Source organism: Conger conger, chromosome 17 (assembly GCF_963514075.1).
Source record: "Conger conger chromosome 17, fConCon1.1, whole genome shotgun sequence".
NCBI lineage: Eukaryota > Metazoa > Chordata > Actinopteri > Anguilliformes > Congridae > Conger > Conger conger.
The window spans coordinates 12,844,564-12,867,995 of record NC_083776.1 but is presented as its reverse complement, the minus strand read 5'-3'; the positions used below and the strand labels follow the sequence as shown (position 1 = coordinate 12,867,995).

The window sequence follows — 23,432 nt, the reverse complement described above, 5'->3', positions numbered from 1 at the left end:
AGCTAATTTGACTATGTCTTTAGAATTGTAAGATCCATAATTTTTCATTTTTATACATAGTTTTTTATTAAATTATAGCCTATGGTATACAGCACAGCCATAATGCCACACAGGCCCCACAGGTTACCATGAGGATCAAACTGAACAGAGCCACAGCACTTTAACACAAGCATAACAGTATGTTTCCACAGAACGCACATTTTTGGTTGAACACCAATTGGTTTTTCCTCAAAACAGTACATTTGCTGTATTAACCATGTGTGATGATACAATTTTGGGTATTTCTCTGATGACACCATCACCGAAATGTAGTGTCCATCTTTGCTCATTTAGCAAACCTAAAAAGGGATGAGACTGAGCAGCTGTTATTAATGCATGCTAAAAATGTGTTTTCAACATTTCCAAATCTTTCTGCCTCGCAACACCTACTTACTGTGGAGGCATTTGGATTATCCTCAGATTGCAGAAGGTGTGTTTTATAAAGATCCTCTGTTGAAGCTACACCTAGGGTAAAAATATTATTCTCCACACTCCCACAGTAACTGATAGGAATTCTACACTCTCCACTGTAACAAAGGAATTCTACACCCCTACAGTAGTAGATAGGAATTCTACACTCCTACTGTAGTGGATAGGAATTCTACACTCCTACACTAGTGGAAAGGAATTCTACACTCCTACAGTAGTGGAAAGGAATTCTATACTCCTACAGTAGTGGATAGGAATTCTACACTCCTACAGTAGTGGAAAGGAATTCTACACTCCTACAGTAGTGGAAAGGAATTCTACACTCCTACAGTAGTGGAAAGGAATTCTACACTCCTATAGTAGTGGATAGGAATTCTACACTCTACAGTAGTGGATAGGAATTCTACACTCCTACAGTAGTGGATAGGAATTCTACACTCCTACAGTAGTGGATAGGAATTCTACCCTCCTACAGTAACAGATAGGACCTCTGCACTCTCCTGGCCTGTCACACCTGACTGGCCTAATCAGAGGAGGAGCAGGAGAAGAAGATAAAGAGCAATGTAATGACTGTCTGATCAGGCCTTTGAAAGAGCCACAAAAGGCCACGGGATCAGATAGGCAAACACAATGCAGGCAGGGAAGCAGGAGGGTGGGGGCCATCGTGCCGCAGAGCACTGACAGATAAGACAACCCAAGCCTGCCTGGGCCTCGCTGTCACAATCGGGCAGGTGGGGAGACCAGAGGGATGTTTCTCACCGTTCAGCCTGCTTTATTTTGTACAATCCCGACCACTCCAGCATCCTTTCTGCTGAGGGCTGCACTGTCTCTCCCTAAGTAGATCGTCTGTTTGATTGCAGTATTTTTTGCTGTGAAAGATCACTGGACTGTCATTTTGTTTTTGAATATCTTGCACACATAAAAGTGCAGGTATCAAGCAAAGTTTCAGCCCATTGGGACAATTTCTTCAACAACATCTAGTCCAGGACAACTGGGTATACCTAGCCAAATTGCGAATTCAGCATCCATTGATTGAGAAAATATTGGAACTTTTAAACTAAGTTTTTCCTTAACTCTCAGTAAGTCATGAAAAATTTACATTTTTAATTGCCAGACATTCATATCAAATTACTTAAAAGGTCCTCACCATGAAACAAATATGCTGCAGATGTCACTTGCTTAAACTACAGCCTGTCGCAAATTATCCAAGTCAATTATTTACAACCTGTACGTTCAGATAATCCCCTTCAGACATCAGTCAAGAGAAGTTAACTCTTGTTTCCCACCTGTTGTTTGCCGGGGGGCTAAATAATAAATGATGTTGTAGTCACCTATAGCCCACAGCTAATCGGGGCCAAGGATTTGTACGTCTGCTCTTATGATTAATTGATTTGTATAATCATGTGGTTATACAGTGTGGGGTGGGTTTCAGTGGGATGTGTGGCTATGCGATCCTGCTGGTGATTGTACTTACCCTAAGAGTGATGACTGGAGTTCATTACAGCCAGCTGATCTGTGGGCGACGCTTCATTAACCCCGCTGATTGTTTTAATTTGATAGCCCGGCCCGCGTGTGTCCCAGGGCGCACTTGTGTTTTTGTTTCCAAGTCCGAGGCGCAGCCACGTCACCTGACAGGGGAAATTGGTGTGACACTCACTCAAGCAACCCCCAGGCAAACAGGCAGGGTGATGGAGGGTCTCAGATTAATGACAAATACCCCCACCCCCTACAATTCATCAGAACTCTCAGACCAATTCAATGGGGATAAAATATGTTGATTGTCGGGGAATAAGAACAATCTGAGTTCTCACAGATGTCGCGCGTGGCAGCTGTGTGGTTCAGTGCTTAGGGAACTGGGATCGCAACAGAGGTGCAGGTTTGATTCCCTCCCTGACGGAGCGCTGCTGAGCCCCGAGAGCAAGGTACTTCAGCTGAATTGCTTTAGTAAACATGCAGGTGAATAAATGGATTGTAGGTTAAAAGGTAATCTGTGTAAATCACTCTGGGTAACAGTTTAAGCCACACGTTCCAATTGTAATGTGGCATGCCCGCAGGAGTCCAGAGCACTGAGGTTCAGCCCTTTACATACACACCTTATTTTAATATCACTTATTTATGTTTCACTTTAACTTATCTAACCATTCAAAAACCCAAGCAGAACAAACATTATGTACAATGTCGATTTCGTGGTAAAATTATGAACTGAGGAAAATGCTGACCGCAACCTGAAATTAATTTGTATTCATTTTTAACAGAATAAAATGGCCAGTTTTGTTTTGTGCCTTCATCAGAAGCATAGGGCATTGTCCTTCATTATAGAGGGAGGCACCCGAAAGATTAATCAATATTTTTATTTACAAATGTACAATTCAATCCTTCCCATTATATTCAACAGTGATACACATAATGAATTTGTAATCAACAACTAATTTGAAATAAAATACTTTTTGGCAGGAATATAAAACAAATTCAAAATAGCCTAAATGTTCTATTGGCTTTCTTTGAATGAAAAATGAGAGAATGTGTATAATGAGAATCCTATTTTGTTAGTCAACAGACAAGGGGAAGTTGAAAGTCCAATTCCGAAAAAGGGGCAAAGCATTGTGTTAATAAATCCAAAAGGACATAGAGGAAATTTCAAGTGCACTCTTTCGGCATTCTAGAACTCAAAAACTTTGATCTGAGAGTAGAAAGGGAATGTTTCTGTTCCAGAAAGTGTCCTCTAAGGGGAACTCGAGATATTGTATTCTAATGGTACTCTTGTGTTCTATTACTCATTTTTTGTCTTTCCTATTTAAACTAAGACATAAGGATACTTTAACATGTATATGACATAGCGCGGCTGGGGAAGAAAGGGTAAGAAGCAAGACATGAACACACAAGAACATGATTTGTCATCGGGATCCATTAATTATCCATCCTTACAGTATAAAGTGCCTTTTTATAAAGCATCATCAATGCACTTCCTTTGATACCCTCTTGTTTTGAAATTTTCATTCAACTCAACAGTAGATTAAAAATCATCCTCTGACAAGCATATTATTCATAGTCTTTAAAGACCTCGTAGACAACGTGACGACACGGTAGACTGGTAGACTGGTAGACCATGTGTAGACAGAAAAAACAGGTACTGATGGCTGCTGCTAGCTTTCAACAAGTGCTTACCTACACGGTATTATCTACAAATTACATGATTGTTGATAAAGTTATCTATCGATGAAATCATAATGTTTGTAAACAAAGGTCGCTCAGATACTTCCAGGCCATTCAGTCACGGAACAAAGTAATGTTACTTCAAAATCGACTGAACCACAGCTGTGTAGAAACAGTCAGCTAGATAACTATGCCGAAATCGTGTTGCGTTTTGGACTATAATGCCAAATCTGCAATCAGGCACACAGTAGAGTGGGCTTTTTCCGATTCTTAAAATGGAGGATAACCCCAGATCCAACAGTCCATTACAGGGTGGTCTCAGTTTTGACAGGTGCTTGGTACAGTCAATGACAGCTGACGCAGAGACGCCCAACATAAGACTCAGAAACATGGGGGGGAAAACAAAAAACAAAAACCAGAACTTCTGATTGTATTTCTCATGTCCTTCACAAATGTTGTTGGCAGCTAATGTTAGCAAATAAACACCAGATGATCATCAGCGACCGTATAGAGGAACACTGGGAAGATAACTTACAACCTTGCCTGTTGTAAAACTAGTTAGCTAGCTAATTTTGGTGGTAACGTTACAGTAATACAGTTTCCAATAATGCTAGCTAGCCAGTTTGCACTGGTTATTCCTGTTAATGTTGGCTAGCTACAACGTTGGGGGGTGCTGACAGCTAACGTTAGCTAGACCACATTGTATAAATCATATAAATAAAAAATAATCGTTCAGTTTTCAGAAATTATTTTTATATTCCAACATTAACTTGGTTAAATGGCTCCTATTCATATTCCTCAACGGCAGTAGGTAACAGAGCCAGAGCCGCTATCCACCCGGAAAAGTTATTTGCTGTTGTGATGGCACGCTGATTTCATCTATATGTATTTATGAGTTGTATTAGTCATTAGTGGGCATAGTTCACTTACATCTAGTGCTTTATTGATACGGTATATAAATATGCACTTGCTGAGCTAGGCCAGTTATTGGCCAGGCCAAACATCATTGCCCATATATCTAAATTGGGTGCGGTTATGTATATTCTCTTAAATTATTCTGAATAGGAGCTAAACAATTGGATTGCACTACAACATTTGCACTGAAGATACAATGAAAATGGCCAATCAAACAACAAATTTGTCTTATTAAATATATAAGTGCAGAAGTTAATCTGAAACCCTGCAAGAGAACTTTACTCCATAACCCAGGGTGTAGAGAAATGTATTCATGAAGTTGGTATGTTTTGTTGTCACCTGTTTTATTTTTCATTGAGTCAAAGTAATTGACTGACTAACTAAAGTAAAGTTATACATGATTATACAATACAGGCAGTCCTGGCTAATACAGCACTGTTGGTGATGCTATGTGTCATTCTCAATCCCAGGGTCAAACAGAGCCCTCTGACAGAATCCCCTGCACAGGAATGACAGCTTCTTTCAGCTCAAAGCCAGTGACCCCGGCATCCCCAACGTAGGTGGAGCCCCTGCTACCTTCTAGGCTGTTCCCCTGCAGGGTGCCGATTACAAAGCCACAGCCTTCGGAGTGGAACATCTTAAATTAAGCTCATTTGCGACATGGAGCGGCAGAAAAGAGAGAGCGAGCGAGAGAGAGAGAGAGAGAGAGCGAGAACCCGAAATGAGGCGTCGGGCAAAGCTGCAGAGATTAAAGTAGCGTCGCTTCTGGCACTGCTCCTCCTCGTAAGAAGAACGGAAGCAGGGTGCAGAGAACACCCCCCCACCAGCCCCAGCCCCCTCCCCCCATATCTCCACAGAAATGGTTCTGCCCTCCGTCGCCAGCGCTGAAGTGCACTTTATTTTTTTTCAGAAAACCTTGTTCCACTATTCCTGCAAGCCTTTGAACTGCTGCTTTTAAAGTGGGCTCGTTGAATTAATGAATAATTTGGCCAGGTGTTGGTGTGAGAGAGAAGAATACCAGGCTCCCCGCTCCCAGCCACCCCAGTCCTTGCCCGGAACATTACTCCGTGTTTATCAGTCGAAAGATAAAAGGTCTGGCTCATTCCCATACCTTTAATTTGGAGTTGAAAAGAAATGCAAAAATGCTGTAAAACAGATTTATAAATATGTAGGAAGTGGACTGAAAGTGATCTCTCCCACATGATAATGATTCCCTAAGATTCCTGTCAGCAGACAGATATTCTGAAAGCTTTTCTATTTTTTGCAGTCCTCCTGCACGAAATCACCTCCATGAGCTGAACTCAAGGCCGTCTTGCAGAGCCAGTAGAGATTATCTATCGTTTGGTTTCTTGCCCAAACGATGATGTCTAACACCTTGAATAAACACCTAAAATCCATGGGTTTATTCCAGTATGGATTCATATGCACCTGTTTCAATAAATGATAGCCATACAGCTAGTATGATTGTGTGGGGGAAAAAAAACAAAAAACTAAGCACTTCTGAAAGTGACAAGGCTGGAGAGCAACAAAACAAACAAAAGAAAGGAGAGAAAAGGAAAATATTGTGTCACAGAGGAGCATATCAGAGCCACAAGCTGACAGTGCTTAATTTCCAACATGACGTCTTTACTACTTAGCTTGTGTCCTCAAGATACTCATTATTTATGCATGCTACCATGTCTGATTATACGTGCTGCCGCAGAACCACGGGGCAAACGCTCTAAAAGGCTGTTAAACAAACGGGAAAGAAAGACAGAAAAATAGAAACCGAAGCCTTTGAGAAGAAGACAATGGCGAAATGAAAACTTCCGTTGTCGTCGGCGCTAAATCCTCCCCTCCATCCATTGCGCGGTTTGGCAGTGTGGAGAACGGATTCTCGGGTGCCTTCGCGGGGCCCCTGGTGCTGAAGGTGCCTCCCAGGGGCCCGGGCGGTAATTGAAAGCCCTGGCACTCGGGAGACGCGCGGAGTTAGGGGTGCGAATTGTGAACAGGCGTCTGAATGCCGCGTGTCCTTAGGGCGCGGAAAAGGCTGGAGAAGGGGGCCTGCTTTTGAGCTCTGACAGCTACTTAAGGGCTCGGAGAGGAGAGAGGGCTTCACCAGCCAGGGTGTGAAAACCTCTGTGACAACTGCCGCGGCTGCCAGCCGCCACCGATCCCCCGTGCGCAGAGTGGCAGGGGCACCGCGGCACGGCAAACACCCCGCATTACGGATTCAATTAGGCGGGCGCGACGGAGACATTTACGGTCATGCTTTTACGCACTATTAAGCCATTTACCATGGTAGTCTTTCTCTGGATAAAGTGTAACAACAAAAGTGCAACTGATTGTTGTGTACAGCATCAGCTAAGGGTTGCTTTTGGGCTAGGGTTTAGACACAGACAGGAATGTCAAATCCAATGAAAACTGAAAGAGCACTCACCACCAAGGGAAGGCCAACATCTGGCCTCAAAGGAAGGGTAATAACATCACCATGTATACCTGACCTCACAAAGGCCTGAGGGTAAAAATGGTGTGTGTACATAGTTCAATAAATGGGAGCATTGAATAGTATGCAGGGTTTTCCTTTGTATACATTTGAATGACTCTACAAACAGCCTGGGATGTGAGTATGTTTTGTCTACTTTGAAAAATATCATCAGAAGGAATGGTATCCCTGCTGTAAAAAAACAGCTATGCCAGCTTGACAAGCTAGAGAATTGAGCTGGTGAAGCTGGTCTAGATGGGTATGACTTGGTCAACCAGGATAGACAAGCTGGTCATAACACTGGTCTAGCTGTGTATGTACTTATCAACCAGCTACCAGCTGTTTCAAAATTCTGAACTGGTTAATCAGCTAAACCATGCCGAGCTGGGAGCTGGTCTGAACTAGTCAACCAGCTACCAGCTGTTTCAAACCTAGCTTGAGTTGTTTTTTAGCAGGGAAGTGAAGAAGTAAGGGCTGTGAAAGGAATTTTGCTCTCCCAGTTTACTGTTCTCCACCAGCAATGGCAGATGGACCCAGGCAGGCTACTGCGACCTCAACCATCCACCCAGGGCACAGTGAAAGTGGCTGTTTATTAGATATGTATCTCCAGCCCAGGAAGATGGCACAGGTTATTAGTAAAAGTTGTTGTTTTGCATTTAATATGTAGTTGTTCTGTTAGATGTTGTATTGAGCCTGCTACCGTACAGGTTGTGCTATGATGTGTGAGCCCCACTGTTTTTCTGAACTCTGCCAACCCAGCCAGTGACCTCTCTCCATGTTAAGGTACAGATCTTTATGGCAGAATAAAAAAATAAAAATACCATAGTATCCCTCTCTGTACAGTTCTCAATGGACTGTTGTTGATGAAACTGCCTGCTCGTGCCCTAGATTGACACTTGGAGTCTGCCGATTCAGACTTGAGAAATGATAAATGATTAACTGGGCCATGGAGTGGTCATGAACAACAGAAAAGTGATTTGTGCAGTAGATGGTGCTGGAATGGATAATGATGATGCTAGTGTGGTTTGGAATGCATTTGCCACCCCTGTTTGGTCAGCTATGATTTCTTTCTTTCTTTATTTTTTACAAATAAAAGATTAAGAATTTAGCCAATAAACTAAATCAAACCATTTCTGGCAGCCAACTTTCTTTCACAATAGTGTCTTTTCTGATGAGCAAAGATTTCTGGGATATTTGCCTGTGTTTGGCATTGTTCAATATCAGGTGTTTTAATGTGGTGATGTAAAGTTAGTATTGGGGCTGAAATTTGAACACCAGCTTGCTAGCCAGTGAGGAAGATGGCAAAGAGGAATACTCCTAGGTACAACAGCTAGTCAGAATGCCTTAAAAAAAAAAACATAAGTACCCAAGTAGCCAGAATTTAATGGCTTTTTGAAAAAACCCACGCCAATCCCATGATGGCAAAACGTCTGTCTGACCAGTACAGCAGGGATACATCAGTAACCATTCCTGCTCAATTGCATTCAAGTCATTCAAGGTGAGTCAAGATCAGTCAACGCACCTCTCACATCTTCAAAATGCTTATTGAGGAACCCCATTCGATAACTTCGGCCAGGCCGAAGAGTAACTTCCTGCGCCATTGTTGTACAGTGGAGCTCTCATTTTCTAAATTAAAATTAATCAAGAACTATGTGAGGCTTAATATGAGGTTATAGGGCAGTCGAGGCAGAATAGACAGGCTATAACTTTTAATCAAGAGCGTCAGAGACTGGGAGCTGAATTTGAAGGAGATTGTTGACAATTTTGCACAACACGAGGCTAATCGGATGCCCTTCAAATGAGTGAGTAGACAAAGCGCTTTTCAAAGGGATTGGGGTGGGATTTCTGATGGCCAGCCTGATTCACCACCATGTATCTCAGTAATTGTGTTTTCGATTTGTGTGAACAAAGCTTCCATGCTAAACAGTAACACCTTGGTCATGACATTTCAAATAAAGATGCCGCAAACTGCAACCAACATGCACGATTTCTATCAGTGAAAGCACGTATGACAGAGCTACAGTCAAGTGGTAGGCAGTAGTCTCCATAGACTTTTTGACCATGGCTGTTTGAGACTGACTACTGATAAATGGTAAATGGACTGCATTTATATAGTGCTTTTATCCAAAGCGCTTTACAATTGCTACTTCTCATTCACACACAGACACACAGACACAGACACAAACACACACACACACACACACACACCAGTGGTGATAGGCTGCCATGCAAGGTACCAAATAGCTCATTGGGAGCAATTGGGGGTTAGCTTTCTGGCTTTGGGACACTTAGTTACACACCCACAGGGCAGGGGATCAAACCGGCAACCAAAATGCTGCCAGACAACCGCTCTTACCTCCTGAGCTCCTGTCACCCCCCAATAAGTGCAGTAACGGTATTCAGAAAATGTAAATGGTAAATGGTTGGCATTTATATAGCGCCTTTATCCAAAGCGCTGTGCAATTTATGCTTCTCATTCACCCGTTCACTTGTGCGTTAGGTGTCTTGCTCAGGGACACTTCAACACACCCAAGCAACCCACTGACTGCCAGACGACTGCTCTTACCGCCTGAGCCAATGTTGCCCCTAAATTCTGACTATTCAGACTGGTGAAGGCATGTTAATGTGCTGATGTACCACAGATAATTTGTTGATGTACAGAATGAAACTGATATACTGGAGAGTTGCGGTTTGAGACATGAAAAGTCAATGCTATTTGTTAGCATTTTGGATGGACTGACTTGCAGAGAGAAGAGCAGAGGGACTCTTAAAACAGAGCTGGTGAACAACCTGTGAGCCAGCAGCCCAATCCATACAGCCTTTCTCCCATTTGAGTCAAGACCTGTAACTGACAGCATAAGCATTGCATCATCTCATTAGGCCTTGAGTTAATTACACTTCCACTTTAATTAGCCTGTAGCCCTGCGGGGAGGTTTTAGAGTAAGGGGGTATAAGGATTGTACAAATTTCATTATGTGCTCAAGTCAAAGAAATATATAATAAAAAACTGCACTCAGCCTTCTACATGCTGAGGGCTGAGTGCTGAAATGTGTCTGTGCATTAATTTAATACATTTCACTGAGAGCACTGTCCCTTTCTCGGCTATATAAGGTTACCATCAGAATATAACACCTTTTATAAAACACTGATGAAGGCATTGTGGCAAAATTTTTTAACTGGAGTCTCATCTGACATTTTAAAGTTAGCGTATTGAAGATTGCTCTCAGTGCATTATCACCTCCGTATTGAATAGCTGAATGTCAAAAGTTTAGAATTTTTTTATGTGTGAGACTCGTCCTTAATGAAAAAGTTGAAGGTGAATCTTTTATAAATTTGGAAAAATATGGTGTTACAGCTTCATAGATATGGAACAATACACTAAAATGCACAATATTCATTTTAATACTATGGTCAGAAGATTTCCATGTCACTGCAAAGCAATGTGTAATATTACTAGGTTTGTTTATTCATTTACACTGTACATGGACATGCTCTGTATGTGTTGCGCTGAAAAGCTCATAAAGTTTGATTTGCAGTTAGCTTCATGCAATCAGGCACTCACCCACCTTGTGATTGGTGATCTGGAGAATAAACGAAATCTGAACTTGTTATTATTATTATTATTTCTGTAGCAGAATGGGAATACATTTTTATAGCATGTGGTCTCTAACTTTGTAACTTTGTGTCTCTGTTACATTTAAACACTGCCTTAACTTCAATATACAAGTAAAAGCCAGTGTTCATGGGATATTTCAAACATAATTGGGAGACTTAGAGAAAGGAATAAAAAAATCAATACATTAAGATCAGGCTTCACCCCATTTTCTTTTCATTTTTAAAGTGGTCTAATTTGACCACCAAAGACTGATGTTTCTCCAGTGGCACTGCCCTTGTTCCCTGGGAATTTTCTCGAAACAACTTCTCTGTGTAAAAAAATTCCCAGAGAATGGATTGCTTGGCCCGCAGTATTCCCTTATGTAATATTCACTGTATTTATTTGCGTTTGATTTTAAAACCAAAATGTTAAAATGTATGTTTGTCTAATCCTGTGGCTGTACATGGTAGGTTGACTGCGGTACAATATTAAGTTGTACAGAAACCCCGCCACCCCCCAGCGCCCAAGACACCACCCTTACTGTCTTTGCTCCAAGTGCTTAATTCAGCTCAAAGACATTGACAGTAGTGACCAGTCAAAAAAACTAGCCCCCATCTTTGACTTCTTGGTATTATTTATGCACAGTCAACATATCAACATCATTAACATTCCTAATAAAGCTACAAGAGAAAAGCTAAGGTTCCATTTGAATTTTATTATAAAAGAAAAACTATTGACAGGAGGTTATCATTTATGTCAAGGTATTAAACACAACCCACACATTTATACTACATAGTATCCATTTAGGGCAAGTTCAATTCTCATAGCTTCAGAGTTTTTCTTGTGAGCACTGATGTATTTCATTTCAGCGATAAATGACGCCGGCAGCCTGCAGGCCCTGAGCAGCAAGCGTACAGACCTTGTCACATCTGTGGCCTCGCCTTTCACTGAAATGCTCCCAAATGCCTTAAAGTGTCTTTGACAAACCAATAAAATATGAACTGCTACATATAAAAAAAAAAGAGAAAAGAAGGATTGAGTTTTTTGTTTTTTTTTTTGCAATCCATGGCATTGAATGGAGGACCCAATTCTATTGTGTCAAATTCTGGAGAAAAAAAAAAAAAAAAAAAAAAACTTGTTGAAACCGCTCTAATCAAGGTGCCTGCCAGAGCAGGGCAGTTCATCTCACACAGAAAGCACCTCAAAAAAAAAAATATGTGAAAGGATATACAGACCCAGGCCTTTGAATGGAAAGTCTCAACGACATTGATTTGAACCGAGAAGCACAATGCCAGTTAAATTTGCATTGGAGAACTCTTTTCCAACCCCCGTCTCTCTCTCTCTCATTCTCACTCTCTCTCTCCCTACTCTCCTCTCTCCTCTTTTCCAAGGTCTAGGCACACAATGACAGACCGCGGATTTACATTTTTTTTCTCACCGGAGCCACAGCAGCTTTTTACCATTGTGGAAGCAAACAAAAAACCCCTGAAAGCCGCGCAGAAGCAGGCCTTTCACCTCACTCCACAAAGCTAATTAAGGTCAGACAATTACGGACGTGAAAACAATTACGCAGGGAGTCACAGCTGTTGTTCTCCGCGCCGCGGTGAAAAGGAGCCGTGCAGGGCTAGCTGAATGTGAGCAAACGCACACATTTTATCCCTCCACTCGCAGTCTTGTACCTTCTCAAAAGAAAGCGGGACACCGTTATGTTTCGTATCCGCTTTTTATCCCTCATATTTCTTTAATCGGGCCTTGCTAGCCTGTCCTGTTACTGGAACATCCTGTTACTTCGTGAGAAGCACGTGCGCCCTCCAAAAGTATGAGTGTCCACTGCGGCTTTTCAGCCTGAAGCCCACCGGCTAAGCCCAGTGGTTTCTGCAACAGGGGCATGCAAAACAGCCACAGGCAGGTTCAGATACAACAGACCAGACCAATCTGTATCGGTCAGGGAGTTTGGGGAACACCCTGCTGAGTAAGCAGCCCCCCCAGGCCACATTCGGCTCACAGCGGTCAGGATTAAATCCAGGTGAGAGTTAGCATCGCTGCTAGTGCCTCATCTGTAAACAAAACTGCCATTGTTTTGTGGTAACTGTATTTTCACATACACAGAGAATACGTTGCCAAAGTAGCATGCCTTGTATTTAAAATCCGTGAAGATACGAGTCCTCACTGCTCCCTTCCACTTTACTTTAACTGTTCTAAAAGTATAAAACTAACCAAGAAAGAAAAATAAATTAATGAACTCAAAATGCAATCCAAGTGCTAGTACATTCCCATTTATGGAAAAAATGGCACTCATTTCACTCATCAAAGCTCAGATCCAATGATGATTGAATTGAAGTTGAGTCATGAGTGTTAATGTTGAGCATCACTTTAAAACCATGACAATGTTCTGGATGTGCAGAACAATCATGACTCAAGGAGAAACAAGATACGGAGGATAAGTCTCGACTGGTGCATATCTGTGGGCCAAACACTCCTTACGCCAAGAACAGCACTGATCTGGATGACGTTTCCCTCTGGATTAAGAACCAAATGTAAGAGCAAATGTGGCATGAGATTAATGAAGTACAGTACCAAATTAATACAGCCCAATTTCACAATAAAGTGGGGCCTCAATCAACAATGCTGAACTATGTTTAAGGGAAAATAATTATATTACCTTAGGGGTACAATGGTGGTACAATTTATCTCTGAGGGCCTGATTATATTGATTCGATATCTCATTCCTGTAAGATAACTTGGTGGTTTGGACTGGATCCAAGAGGTTTATCTTTATCTTGGCACAGATCACTTCATAGTTAATCAGAAATCTTGCAGGTGATTATGTATTGGATATAATACAGTACCCTGCACAGATCTTCATGGCCAGTTAAGACTCTGGGAAAGGGCTGTGTGTTGAGAAGGCCCAGGCTTCTGGATCCTTCCCCAGCCCGCGCTGTCCTCTCTGCTTAGCAGAACGTGAGAAACGGCGTGGTCAGCCCAGAGCATTACCATAAAAACAGAGCCATCTTCCTCCAGACAGCCATCTTAAGGTATGTAAATAACATTGGACATGACACGAGTGGGACATACAATGCTTCCAGGTCAAAGGTCGTATCAAGGTTCCCTGGGTGGCAGAAATATATGCAAACTGAAAAACCATGAAGGATGACGATTTGATGAACTGTGGACGTGAGTCTTGCTGTATGGCAGCGGTCAGTTAGCGGGAAGTACTTCACATGTGCGTATAATTACACTATACACTATACACACTATAGTCACACTAGCACAGAGGAAAAATTTCCAATCAGAAGTAAAAGATATAAACAAAAATCATGTAAACCTAGCAGAGACCACACTGGAAACTGAAAAACCAAACCGATTTTAAACTGATGAACAGAATAATTTGCAGATTTTAAACTAATAGTAGGCTCTGTCCAGGCCCTACAGGTTTCATATTGTATGTAATGGCAGAGTATTATTCACATAAGTGCCCTGCTCTGAAAAATGCCAAATTTATCAACCTTTTGAAAGGGAGGATATGTTCATAAAACCTGAAACTGGACATCTATGCACCTACGGCAACAACAGTCTGCTCTCCATCTTGCGTATGCAAATAAAAATCACATAAAGCATGCAAACACAATGTTCCATCTGTGTACGCATGCTGTTCTTCTGATGAATTTAATAAATAAGCAGTAGAAAGTTCTTAGCTCAAGGACAAGGCCATTCGCTGTACGCCAACACTGCCTCCACATTCAGAGTCTCCACATTCAACTGCTGAAGTGCATGCGATGACAAAGGGAAGAAAAAAAAATCATGTAAAAAATGATTGCATGTTTATAAGGCACCCTGTTTTCGAACCATACAGCACTGCAGGAACGACTGGGGACACAGAACACAGAACGCTGTGAAGTCTTATTAATAACACCCTGGCTGGAATTCAATCAACCGTTCTGAACTTGGACAAACAATTAGAATCATTTCTTTCTTCCCCAGCAGATTGGCGAGCTTAGCAACGACTAAAACAAACTAGCAAACTTCTGCATGCTTGGCCTCAACAAAGTGAAGGTGTCACATGGAAAACTGTCAAACTGCAGGGACTTAAGAAGATCCATCTGGAATTGATCAAGCACGGCGTTCTCTTTGAGTTCCTTGGACCAACACGGCTCCTGATTGATCGTCCCCTCTCCTCTCCAGAGCTAATATACGCCGGGCATGTCCAATCAGCGCTGTTTAATTGATTGATGTGAGAATGATGAGGTTGGCCCTTCTCAGTATCATCTGCCAGATTAGTTGAACTGATATCCCATTGGATCAACATCAATCATTCTCGGTATTAGTTTAAGACACACGGAAACACAGGAAAGGCCCCGCCTGTCAAAATGTCAAGTACAAATGAAGATGGCTCTAAACATGTCTGATTGTCCACAGACAGGGCACTTACGTAATGACACTTCATGCACATGATGTTACAGCACAACTGTAACCATTTAATGTGGCCAATTATGGCCAATACGTAGATACATTTTAGGGAACCACATTCAAAGATGTTGCTTTTGTTGATGCAATTTTTTTGTAGTTAAATCCATGGATTGGTGCTTCTTTTGGAGTGGAAAATGACAAGACTCTTTTTGGAGTGGAAAATGACAAGAGGAGAAAGAACAAATAACTTTCTTGGCCCCATGGGAAAATATTTTTACATTTTTTACAAAAAGGCGCTAAGAGCACTTTACTGTACATTTGGCATTCACTGGCATGTGAAATGAAATGTGAAAGGTGTGAAATTAAGTGTGGGAAGACTGCTTTGTTTGACACTGGTTAAAATCTATACATTTACACCGCAGCAGATACAATGAGCCATGTACTCAGACACATGCCTAAGATGACAAGCCAAGGGAGAAACATTCACACATTCACAGAGAACCATGACAAGACAAGCTTCTCAATCCAAAGGCTAATCTCTGGAAGCCCTGTATATTTCAACATGAATTATTGCTGGGGCAAGAAGTTCTATGATAAAAAGCACTGGAACTGTACGTTTCCTTAATTAAGTCCTATTCTTTCTTTATAAGTGTGAATGTATACATACAAGAAAAATGCTGTTCATGCAAATTCATTATTTGGCTTGAAAAAACCATGTAATTCTCACAACCCCTCTGCCACCTGGTTAAGCGTGCAGAGTATCATCTGAAGCAGGGTTGGACTGTTCCTTTTCACTCAGGTTTTATTTCCCAGGAGCCTCCACTGCAGTGCATTGGGTTTCAAGGGAACATGAAGCAGTAATCACAGACTTAGCCAAACCTGGCTTTAACCCCAGTGCCCCATTTCAGGTCCTCTTCTGCTGTCAAATTAGTACTGTAGCATTCCTTAAGAAATTACATTGCTGGCTATATTTAATATACAGTAAGTTTTTCCACAACTGTTTTTGGATTTGGGTCGAAGTAATATACAGCTAGCCACATATTGTGACATTTGGACATTCTTACTGTGCTGTTTATACTGCAAATCCACACTTCCCTTCCAGAGCACGGAGCATCCCCATCATAGTTCATTATTCATGTGTATTACCACACTGCACTATTTTAAAAGGTTTCCAGTTTGGATTTAACTTGTGTTCCATTAAAGTAGGTGGAATGGCAGTTATGCCCATTTCTTATGGTATAAAGACTTCATACAAGAGACAGATCAGCACAGTGGGGCAGGGTTTTAGGGTTTATTTCCAACTCTGAAGGAGATATGGGAAAGTTAATAGTTTCCAAGTTACAAGCATGGTTTCATAAACAGTTGAAAGATAATATTTAGCTCTATTTTTTCCCCATGTTGGTGAATTGAATGAAGCCATTCCTGCATTGAATTCTTCTCTCAGTGAAGAGAGGCATCCAAGGCCACTCAGTCTTGCAGAATTGTCTGCCATTAAGGCTCTTTGAATGGCGAGCAGTTTAAAACTTTACAAGGTAACTGGAGTGTGCCAGGCAAGCGGAAGGTTTATTTTTACAATGGAGCAAGAGCAGCAAGTAGATTCCAGCGTCTGCCCAGTGTGACATTAAGTTCAAGAGAGCAAATAATGATTAACCATTTGAGGAGATGGCCGATCACTGAGTTTCTCACATTCTTAGTTTACTGAAGAGAAGAGTTACAGGAATACAGATGTCTTTGCAGGAACCAGTACAGCATTATCTAAATTAGATTTTTGTTTACTGTATATGTTATGATGTAAACATGAAAAACATACATGTTGTATTATATCACAACATAATTAATTGTCATCTGCAGATAGGCAAGGGTTCCAGCACCTTGTTGAATACATTTAGCCCTGGATCACACAATGGCACGGGTCTAAGAGTGCCACATTTACCCCTTCATTTGCTCATGAAACATTTATGTGATGGGCTATACAACAGATGTTTATGGCTCAAGTGAGACTTACACTGAGCTAAATTAAAAAGCAGAAAAAGACAATATACTGCTAGCAGCCTTTAGAAGAAAATCCTGTCACCTTTGGCCTCATGAGCTAAAACCTGAAAGGATTATGCAGAATGTTGAAGGCTAGTCTACATTTAAAGGTTTTTTATTTTAATTGAGCATGTCAAGGGATTAAGAACTACAAAATTCCCCTGCAGTGACAAAGTATGTTAATTAGTCCAATAATGAATTACATTGATTCTATTACACATAATGTCATTGATTTTGTTAAGGATGGCAGCTTTTTTTATAATTAGTAAATACTACACTAGTACTGCAGAGCCTAGATTCCTCACACTAGAATTTGATATTCAAGAAAAAGAGATGCAAGACTTGTATACTGTGCTATAACATTTCTTGAGTACAAAATAATAAAATCTAACTAATCACAATGTAAGCTATTATAATGCTTAATCCTCCAGTTTTTATGAAACTCAGTTCAGAGTGCAGAATGCTGAAGTGTCTAACAGTTTCTACTCGTACAGCAAAGATCACCAACGTGCACTTCCTTGCAAGGTGTTGCTTTGAGTTGGTTGCACACTAAAAGCCATATAATAAAGTATTCAGCGTGAAGAATAAAAGGTTAAAAAGTGAACCTTCTGCTATTATCCTATCATTTCCGAAATACCCGGGAAGAGAAATTATAGGAGAATTAGCAAAGCAATTAGCACATTTAATTGAGCTAATTCCTTTGGCCTTGTCACATCTGTACATATGTGTATATGTAAAAACAGTTTCAGAAATGGGCGTACTTTTTCACAACTCACATAGTTATTAATTTTCAGAACCTAAATCCTCCCGCTTTCACCTCACTGACATCTGAACCAGAGGAGAGAGCACTCCTGTCAGACCTTTACGCCATTATTATCCTCCTCTTCTATCCCCTGTTCCTCCTGTCATACGTTTGCCGTACAGGAGCATAATGTGTGACAAGACAATAATGGGAGAATAATTTGTACCTGGGTAGGGGTTCTGTAATCAACAACTGAACATCTGTGCTGTACATCTAAGCGTACCTGAGTTCATTCAGCGTCAGTTCACGATCTCCGTACGTGTGACAAATTGCCTTTGCGTCTGCTGCCAGTCTAGATGCAATGCCATCTATGCAAGATGAATAAAAAAAACATTTTCATCACTTGACTCTTTGGGGGAAAAAAAATATATACAGTGTATTAAATGTATTAACTATATATATATATATATATATATATATATATACATATATATATATATATATATATATAATATATACAAACACACTATAAAGTTCATACATTTCTATATGTACTAAGTTAACTTTAATAATGTATACGCTATACATTTTATTAAAAATGAAAATACAAATATATAATACGAATTATGTTCCCAAATTGGGAAATATGCAGTGCTGATAGTACTCAGCCAGTCCTCTCTTTTCCAAGAAGGTCTGTAAGGTGATAGTATTTTGACTCCAGTCTCAAAGCTCATTCCAGCTTGCCTGAAGGTGCTAGCACAGCAAGCCTGGGGGTAACCCCAGACAACATCAGAAGGATTTGACCATCCCACATCAATACTACACCCAACTCCTCACCCAGACCCTGCCAATCTCCCATCTAGATCACTATACTGTGCCATACAGCCACGACAAAGCATCCAGAACACCACTGCACAACTTCAATCTTCCAGTTCTTCAATCTTCAAGTTTGACTCCCCTACTGAGGTGACTTCAATGGCTGCCTTGATCTTCTAGCACTTTCTTGTTGCACTAGTATCTTCATCTTGATGTTTTTCATGGCTCGCTTCTTGTTTAGGACTGGCGATCACTTTACTGACTTAGCCTATGCTCATCTGTACAGCACATCCAACCTGTGTTCTCTACTGTACCTTGCGTTGGATAAAAGACCAACTCTTCTTCTCTTAAAATGTAGTGGCAGACAGTGAGCCGGACATGCAGATTTTCTTTCTGTGCAAAATTTGAAAACTCTGGGCTTTCCCCACGACTCTGCACAGTCCTTCCCTGACACTCTCATGCCAGGACTATTACAATTCCCTTCTCGCTGACCTCCACTCAATTCAGAGTACAGCTACACAACTTGAGTACAGCTTTCACGAGCATGCTGGAACAGCGACATCATGCCTACAATCTCCAAAATGTACACTCAGCCAAACCGCTTCCACAACCTTCAAACTGCAACAGTCTCTCCCCTTCCTGTGGTGACATCTCCCTGTTATCATGCTGGACTGTATTTGCCCCCTGAATTGCCCACAGTGGTCATGGCAGCAATATGACTGGCCATGCTTTAACAAACCTCACCTGTGTAATCTTCCATATCAATATCACAAAAACATTTTCTAATTTGTCTTACATACTGTAATATGCGTTCACTGGAAAATAAAATATAACGGCGTGTGTATAATGCTTTAAAACAAATGCAATATTCTTCCTTGCTTGCTTGCAGTCTTTTGTGCTGGGTAGGACACAGTTCACATTTAAGGCTGGTCAATGCACTTTTAAAATATATTGTTTTGAAACTTCAATAGCGGTAGTTAAGCTACCACTGGTTCAGGTTCATGAAACAGCAAAGCACCTGGTCAATTGACTGAATAGTTTTTTGTCAATTGCTTCATTGGACAAACTAAGTATTCAAAGTAAAAATTCAGGTCTTTCTGTTCTAGCCGTGTAATTGGATACATGTAGCATATTTTCACCATTTTGTTGAGACATGCCCATCCCACAGGTGGACCCCTGACAAGAACAGGGCTATAGAATACCTTCTAATACATTTAGAAATGAAGATTCATTTAATGATCATGTATAATAAACAGTGTAAGAGCTGAGCTTTGTGCATACAACTGGATGCAAATGATACAATATAATGACACCATATCATCGCTCACTCCCCAAGGCAGGGAATACTGGATAGTATATCAGAACAAAACAACATGGGATATTTATATTGAATTAATTTTACACCGGCTAACAGCATGAAGGTGACAAATTATAAAGAGTTTCTATTGCCAGATATAGCTTTGGCTACCATGCACCACAGTTTGGTTTCCTGTCAGCTATTGCTTTCTCCCAGGGTTGAAAAGCTCATAAGAGTGCATACGAACTTGAAAATGGGGTTTCAAAGCTAGCACCCTCTTTACAAAAAAAGATGGTGTAGTAAAACATCTTAATTGGCCAAAGTATAATGAAATTGGACTCAAGACAGGCCCAGCCAGCATAGCATTGAAGAAACATAAAGTCAATAAGACCAAAGCGCTAATTATTTTCCTGCATCAACCAACACCAATATTTTTAGATTTCATTTAGTTTAATTCATTGCTAGTCAATGCATCCATTACTGTACCTGACGGAAGCCTTCTGGTGTTGTGTAACTAAGCTGTCAGAACCAGTCAACAGGGTCAATAAAGATTTTTTTTTCTGTTAATTGGAAGGTGACAGCATCTGCTGCCACTTGTTCTATCTGGTCCTGAACAGCCAGGGGTATCTTCACACAGGACAGATGTCTCCAAGGCTCAATAATCTGATGTTTTCCCATTTAGACACAGAGGGTAGAAAGTCTCACGCTGATGTAGAATCAGATCATTAAGCAATAATGGACCCCTGCCTTCACCGCTGTGATCTAATTATCAATTGGGAGGGTTTAATCAAGCTACAGCATGTGGGCCACACTGGCCCAAGCTCCCCCTGTGCGGAATTAATCCTCACTCTTTTTGAGTGTTTACTGGGCTTCTTCTTGTGCAATAATTTAAGCAGCTGGCATCTAGTGAGCCACACCCGGTCTCCTCCACTGATTAGCATAATCACGGTGCATGGAAAAGGAGGACAACTTCTGAATGAACCGGGCTTCAAGTCTGAGAAAGTACTTTCTGCTACATTAGTTTTATATAATATTAAGCCATATTGTAATTTGTTGCGTGGTCACCAAACTGGGGACGACGTGTATGGATGCTGACCCAAAGGTTAATTGTGTTAATTAAAGTATAGAGGACTGTTAAGGAGACCATAGCGGGCAGAGTAGAAGTAGACTTTGCACAATTACCTGCCTGCATCTGCACAAAACAAATGCTATACTGATGGTAAAATTTAATATGAACAATTCACCATGAAGCCTACAAACTGCTATCATAAGCATGACATAACACCTGACATAACTAGTTGTGATATAGCAGCGTGTGCCTAGTTGTGTCTTGCAGTTTAGGAATAATAGCAACGAACTGTGCTCACAATGCTGAAAATGTCTAATGTCACCTGTCATGACAAAAATTTTATGACACATCACACTGTGTTTGAAATACAATAAATGCTACTTTACATGACAAGTGATATGACAGCAGTACATAAACCCAGAAAAGCACTGTGTCTCTGTGTGTGTGCATACAGTACGTACACAATAGGCCTGTCAGATTTGCATTCAAACTTATATTCCTCAAATAGGAAATAAAAATAAATGTTTGAATTTGTTAAAATTAATATATTTTTTATCACATGGATGCTTTAAAAACACAATGTGTTTAAAAATATGTACTTTGAAGGGCGATTATTTGTTTTTTAGGTGCATAGCCAATCAGGTAATGACAACTTATCTTTTAGACTGTGTTGTTGTAGCCTACCTACTTTGAGTTTTGATGCTTTGTGTGTTCAGAGATGCTCTTCTGCATACCTGTAATGCGTGGTTATTTGCATTACTGTCACCTTCGACCAGTCTGGCCCTTCTCCTCTGACGTCTCTCATTAACAAGGCGTTTCTGCCCGCAGAACTACTGCTCACTGGGTGTTTTCTTTTTTTTCGCACCATTCTCTGCAAACTCTAGAGACTGTTGTGCATGAAAATTCCAGGAGAGCAGCAGTTTCTGAGATATTCAAACCACCCTATCTGGCACCAACAACCATTCCATTGTCAAAGTCACTGCAGACAGAAACGTCTTGTTAATGAGAGACATCAGAGGAGAATGGCCAGACTGGTCAAAGCTGACAGTAACACAAATAACCACACATTACAACAGTGGTATGCTGAAGAGCATCTTTGAACACAGAACACATCATAACTCTAAGCGGATAGGCTACAGCCTATTAAGCCCTTTAAGTCAAAAAAATAATAATACAGTGTTCAGTGAGTGTATATTGCAGAACCCTGGTGTGGTGTAAAACCATTGTTTCACACACTCCAGGCCCTTCTGTTCCAGTGGAGCCCGTTTTCCCTCAGCAGGAGAACTGCAAATAAAACGCACTCACCTCTAATCAAGTGGATTGTCTTGTTTTTGGCACATTGTCTCTAAAACGTGCTCACAAACGCTGTCAAACTGAAACCGAGACTTTTTCCTTCACAAAATCCGCAGGTTGTTCTTACAGAATGGGAACATTGCGATCAATATACAATAAATGATTCATTTTTAGCTAAAAATACATAAATCTAGATTGTCCTATAGACTATCTATTGTTTTTATGCTATGATGTCAAGATTTTTTAGTTTACTTTAGAGTGGTGCTTAAAATAATAATTTTCGTCTATTTGGCAATAGCACAGGCGTTCACCAGACCTGCTTGTTATTTTATGGCACTATCCATCAACAGTTCACCTTCCTTTGTGCTTGTCCTTCCCCCATAACACCAAGCACATACTTTACATTACATGAATGGCATTCGGCAGACGCTCTTATCCAGAGCGACGTACAGTGGATTAGACTAAGCAGGAGACAATCTTCCAATGCAGTTTAACGGCCTTGCTCAAGGGCCCAACGGCTGTGTGGATCTTATTGTGGCTACACCGGGGATTGAACCACAGACTTTGTGGGTCTCAGTCATGTACTTTAACCACTACGCTACAGGCCACCCCACATACAAGTACATACCGTAAAATAACTGGTAAAAAATAGAAAATTATGCAACACAATGTAACTTAGCATAGTGATGAGATCAGTACATGTACAGGCAAGCCATACAATAAAATAAAAAAAATGTTGATATTTTTTTAAAGCAAACACAAGAATGGCAAGTAAATAAAAAATGTAAAACAAAAAAAACCCAATGAAATCCATTGGTATATCTACACTTTGTAAATGTTCCTGGTTCCCTTGGTTTCTTGGATACAATCAAGAATGCAATCTTCATAATAACATAGATTTATATAATTATGATTACTGTATGCAATCACCACAGCATGTTAACGGTATCCATGTAAATAGATAGGTAATAATAGGATAGTTTTTAAATGATTTTGCAGTGTAATATGGATTTTCATGTAGCCTCATTCCAGTCAATTCCAATTTCATGTTCCTTCATGGATTGATTCATGGACCACAGTTGGAGAAAACTTGGTTGAATCTTGCGGACACAACTTCTCCAATTTTTACGGTCAGGCCTCCACAACAATAGGCCTTTGGAACTTTTGCTCTGTTGAGGACAA

General features: G+C 40.8%; 1 long non-coding RNA gene across 2 annotated transcripts in view; it reads right to left on the bottom strand.

Annotated features, from left to right (window-relative positions):
- LOC133116408 (uncharacterized) overlaps positions 1-20,547 on the bottom strand; it is a 64,209-nt gene extending 43,662 nt beyond the window's left edge. The window contains exons 1-4 of one of the 2 annotated variants that reach the window (XR_009705864.1): positions 20,375-20,547; positions 18,059-18,143; positions 1,943-2,096; positions 1,184-1,337 (exon numbers count right to left, since the gene is read on the bottom strand). This is a non-coding gene — a long non-coding RNA (uncharacterized LOC133116408). Of the gene's footprint in view, positions 1-1,183; positions 1,338-1,942; positions 2,097-18,058; positions 18,144-20,374 lie in introns of those variants that run through there. The other variant, XR_009705863.1, reaches the window with a different exon arrangement.
- Between the last annotated feature and the right edge of the window lie 2,885 nt (positions 20,548-23,432).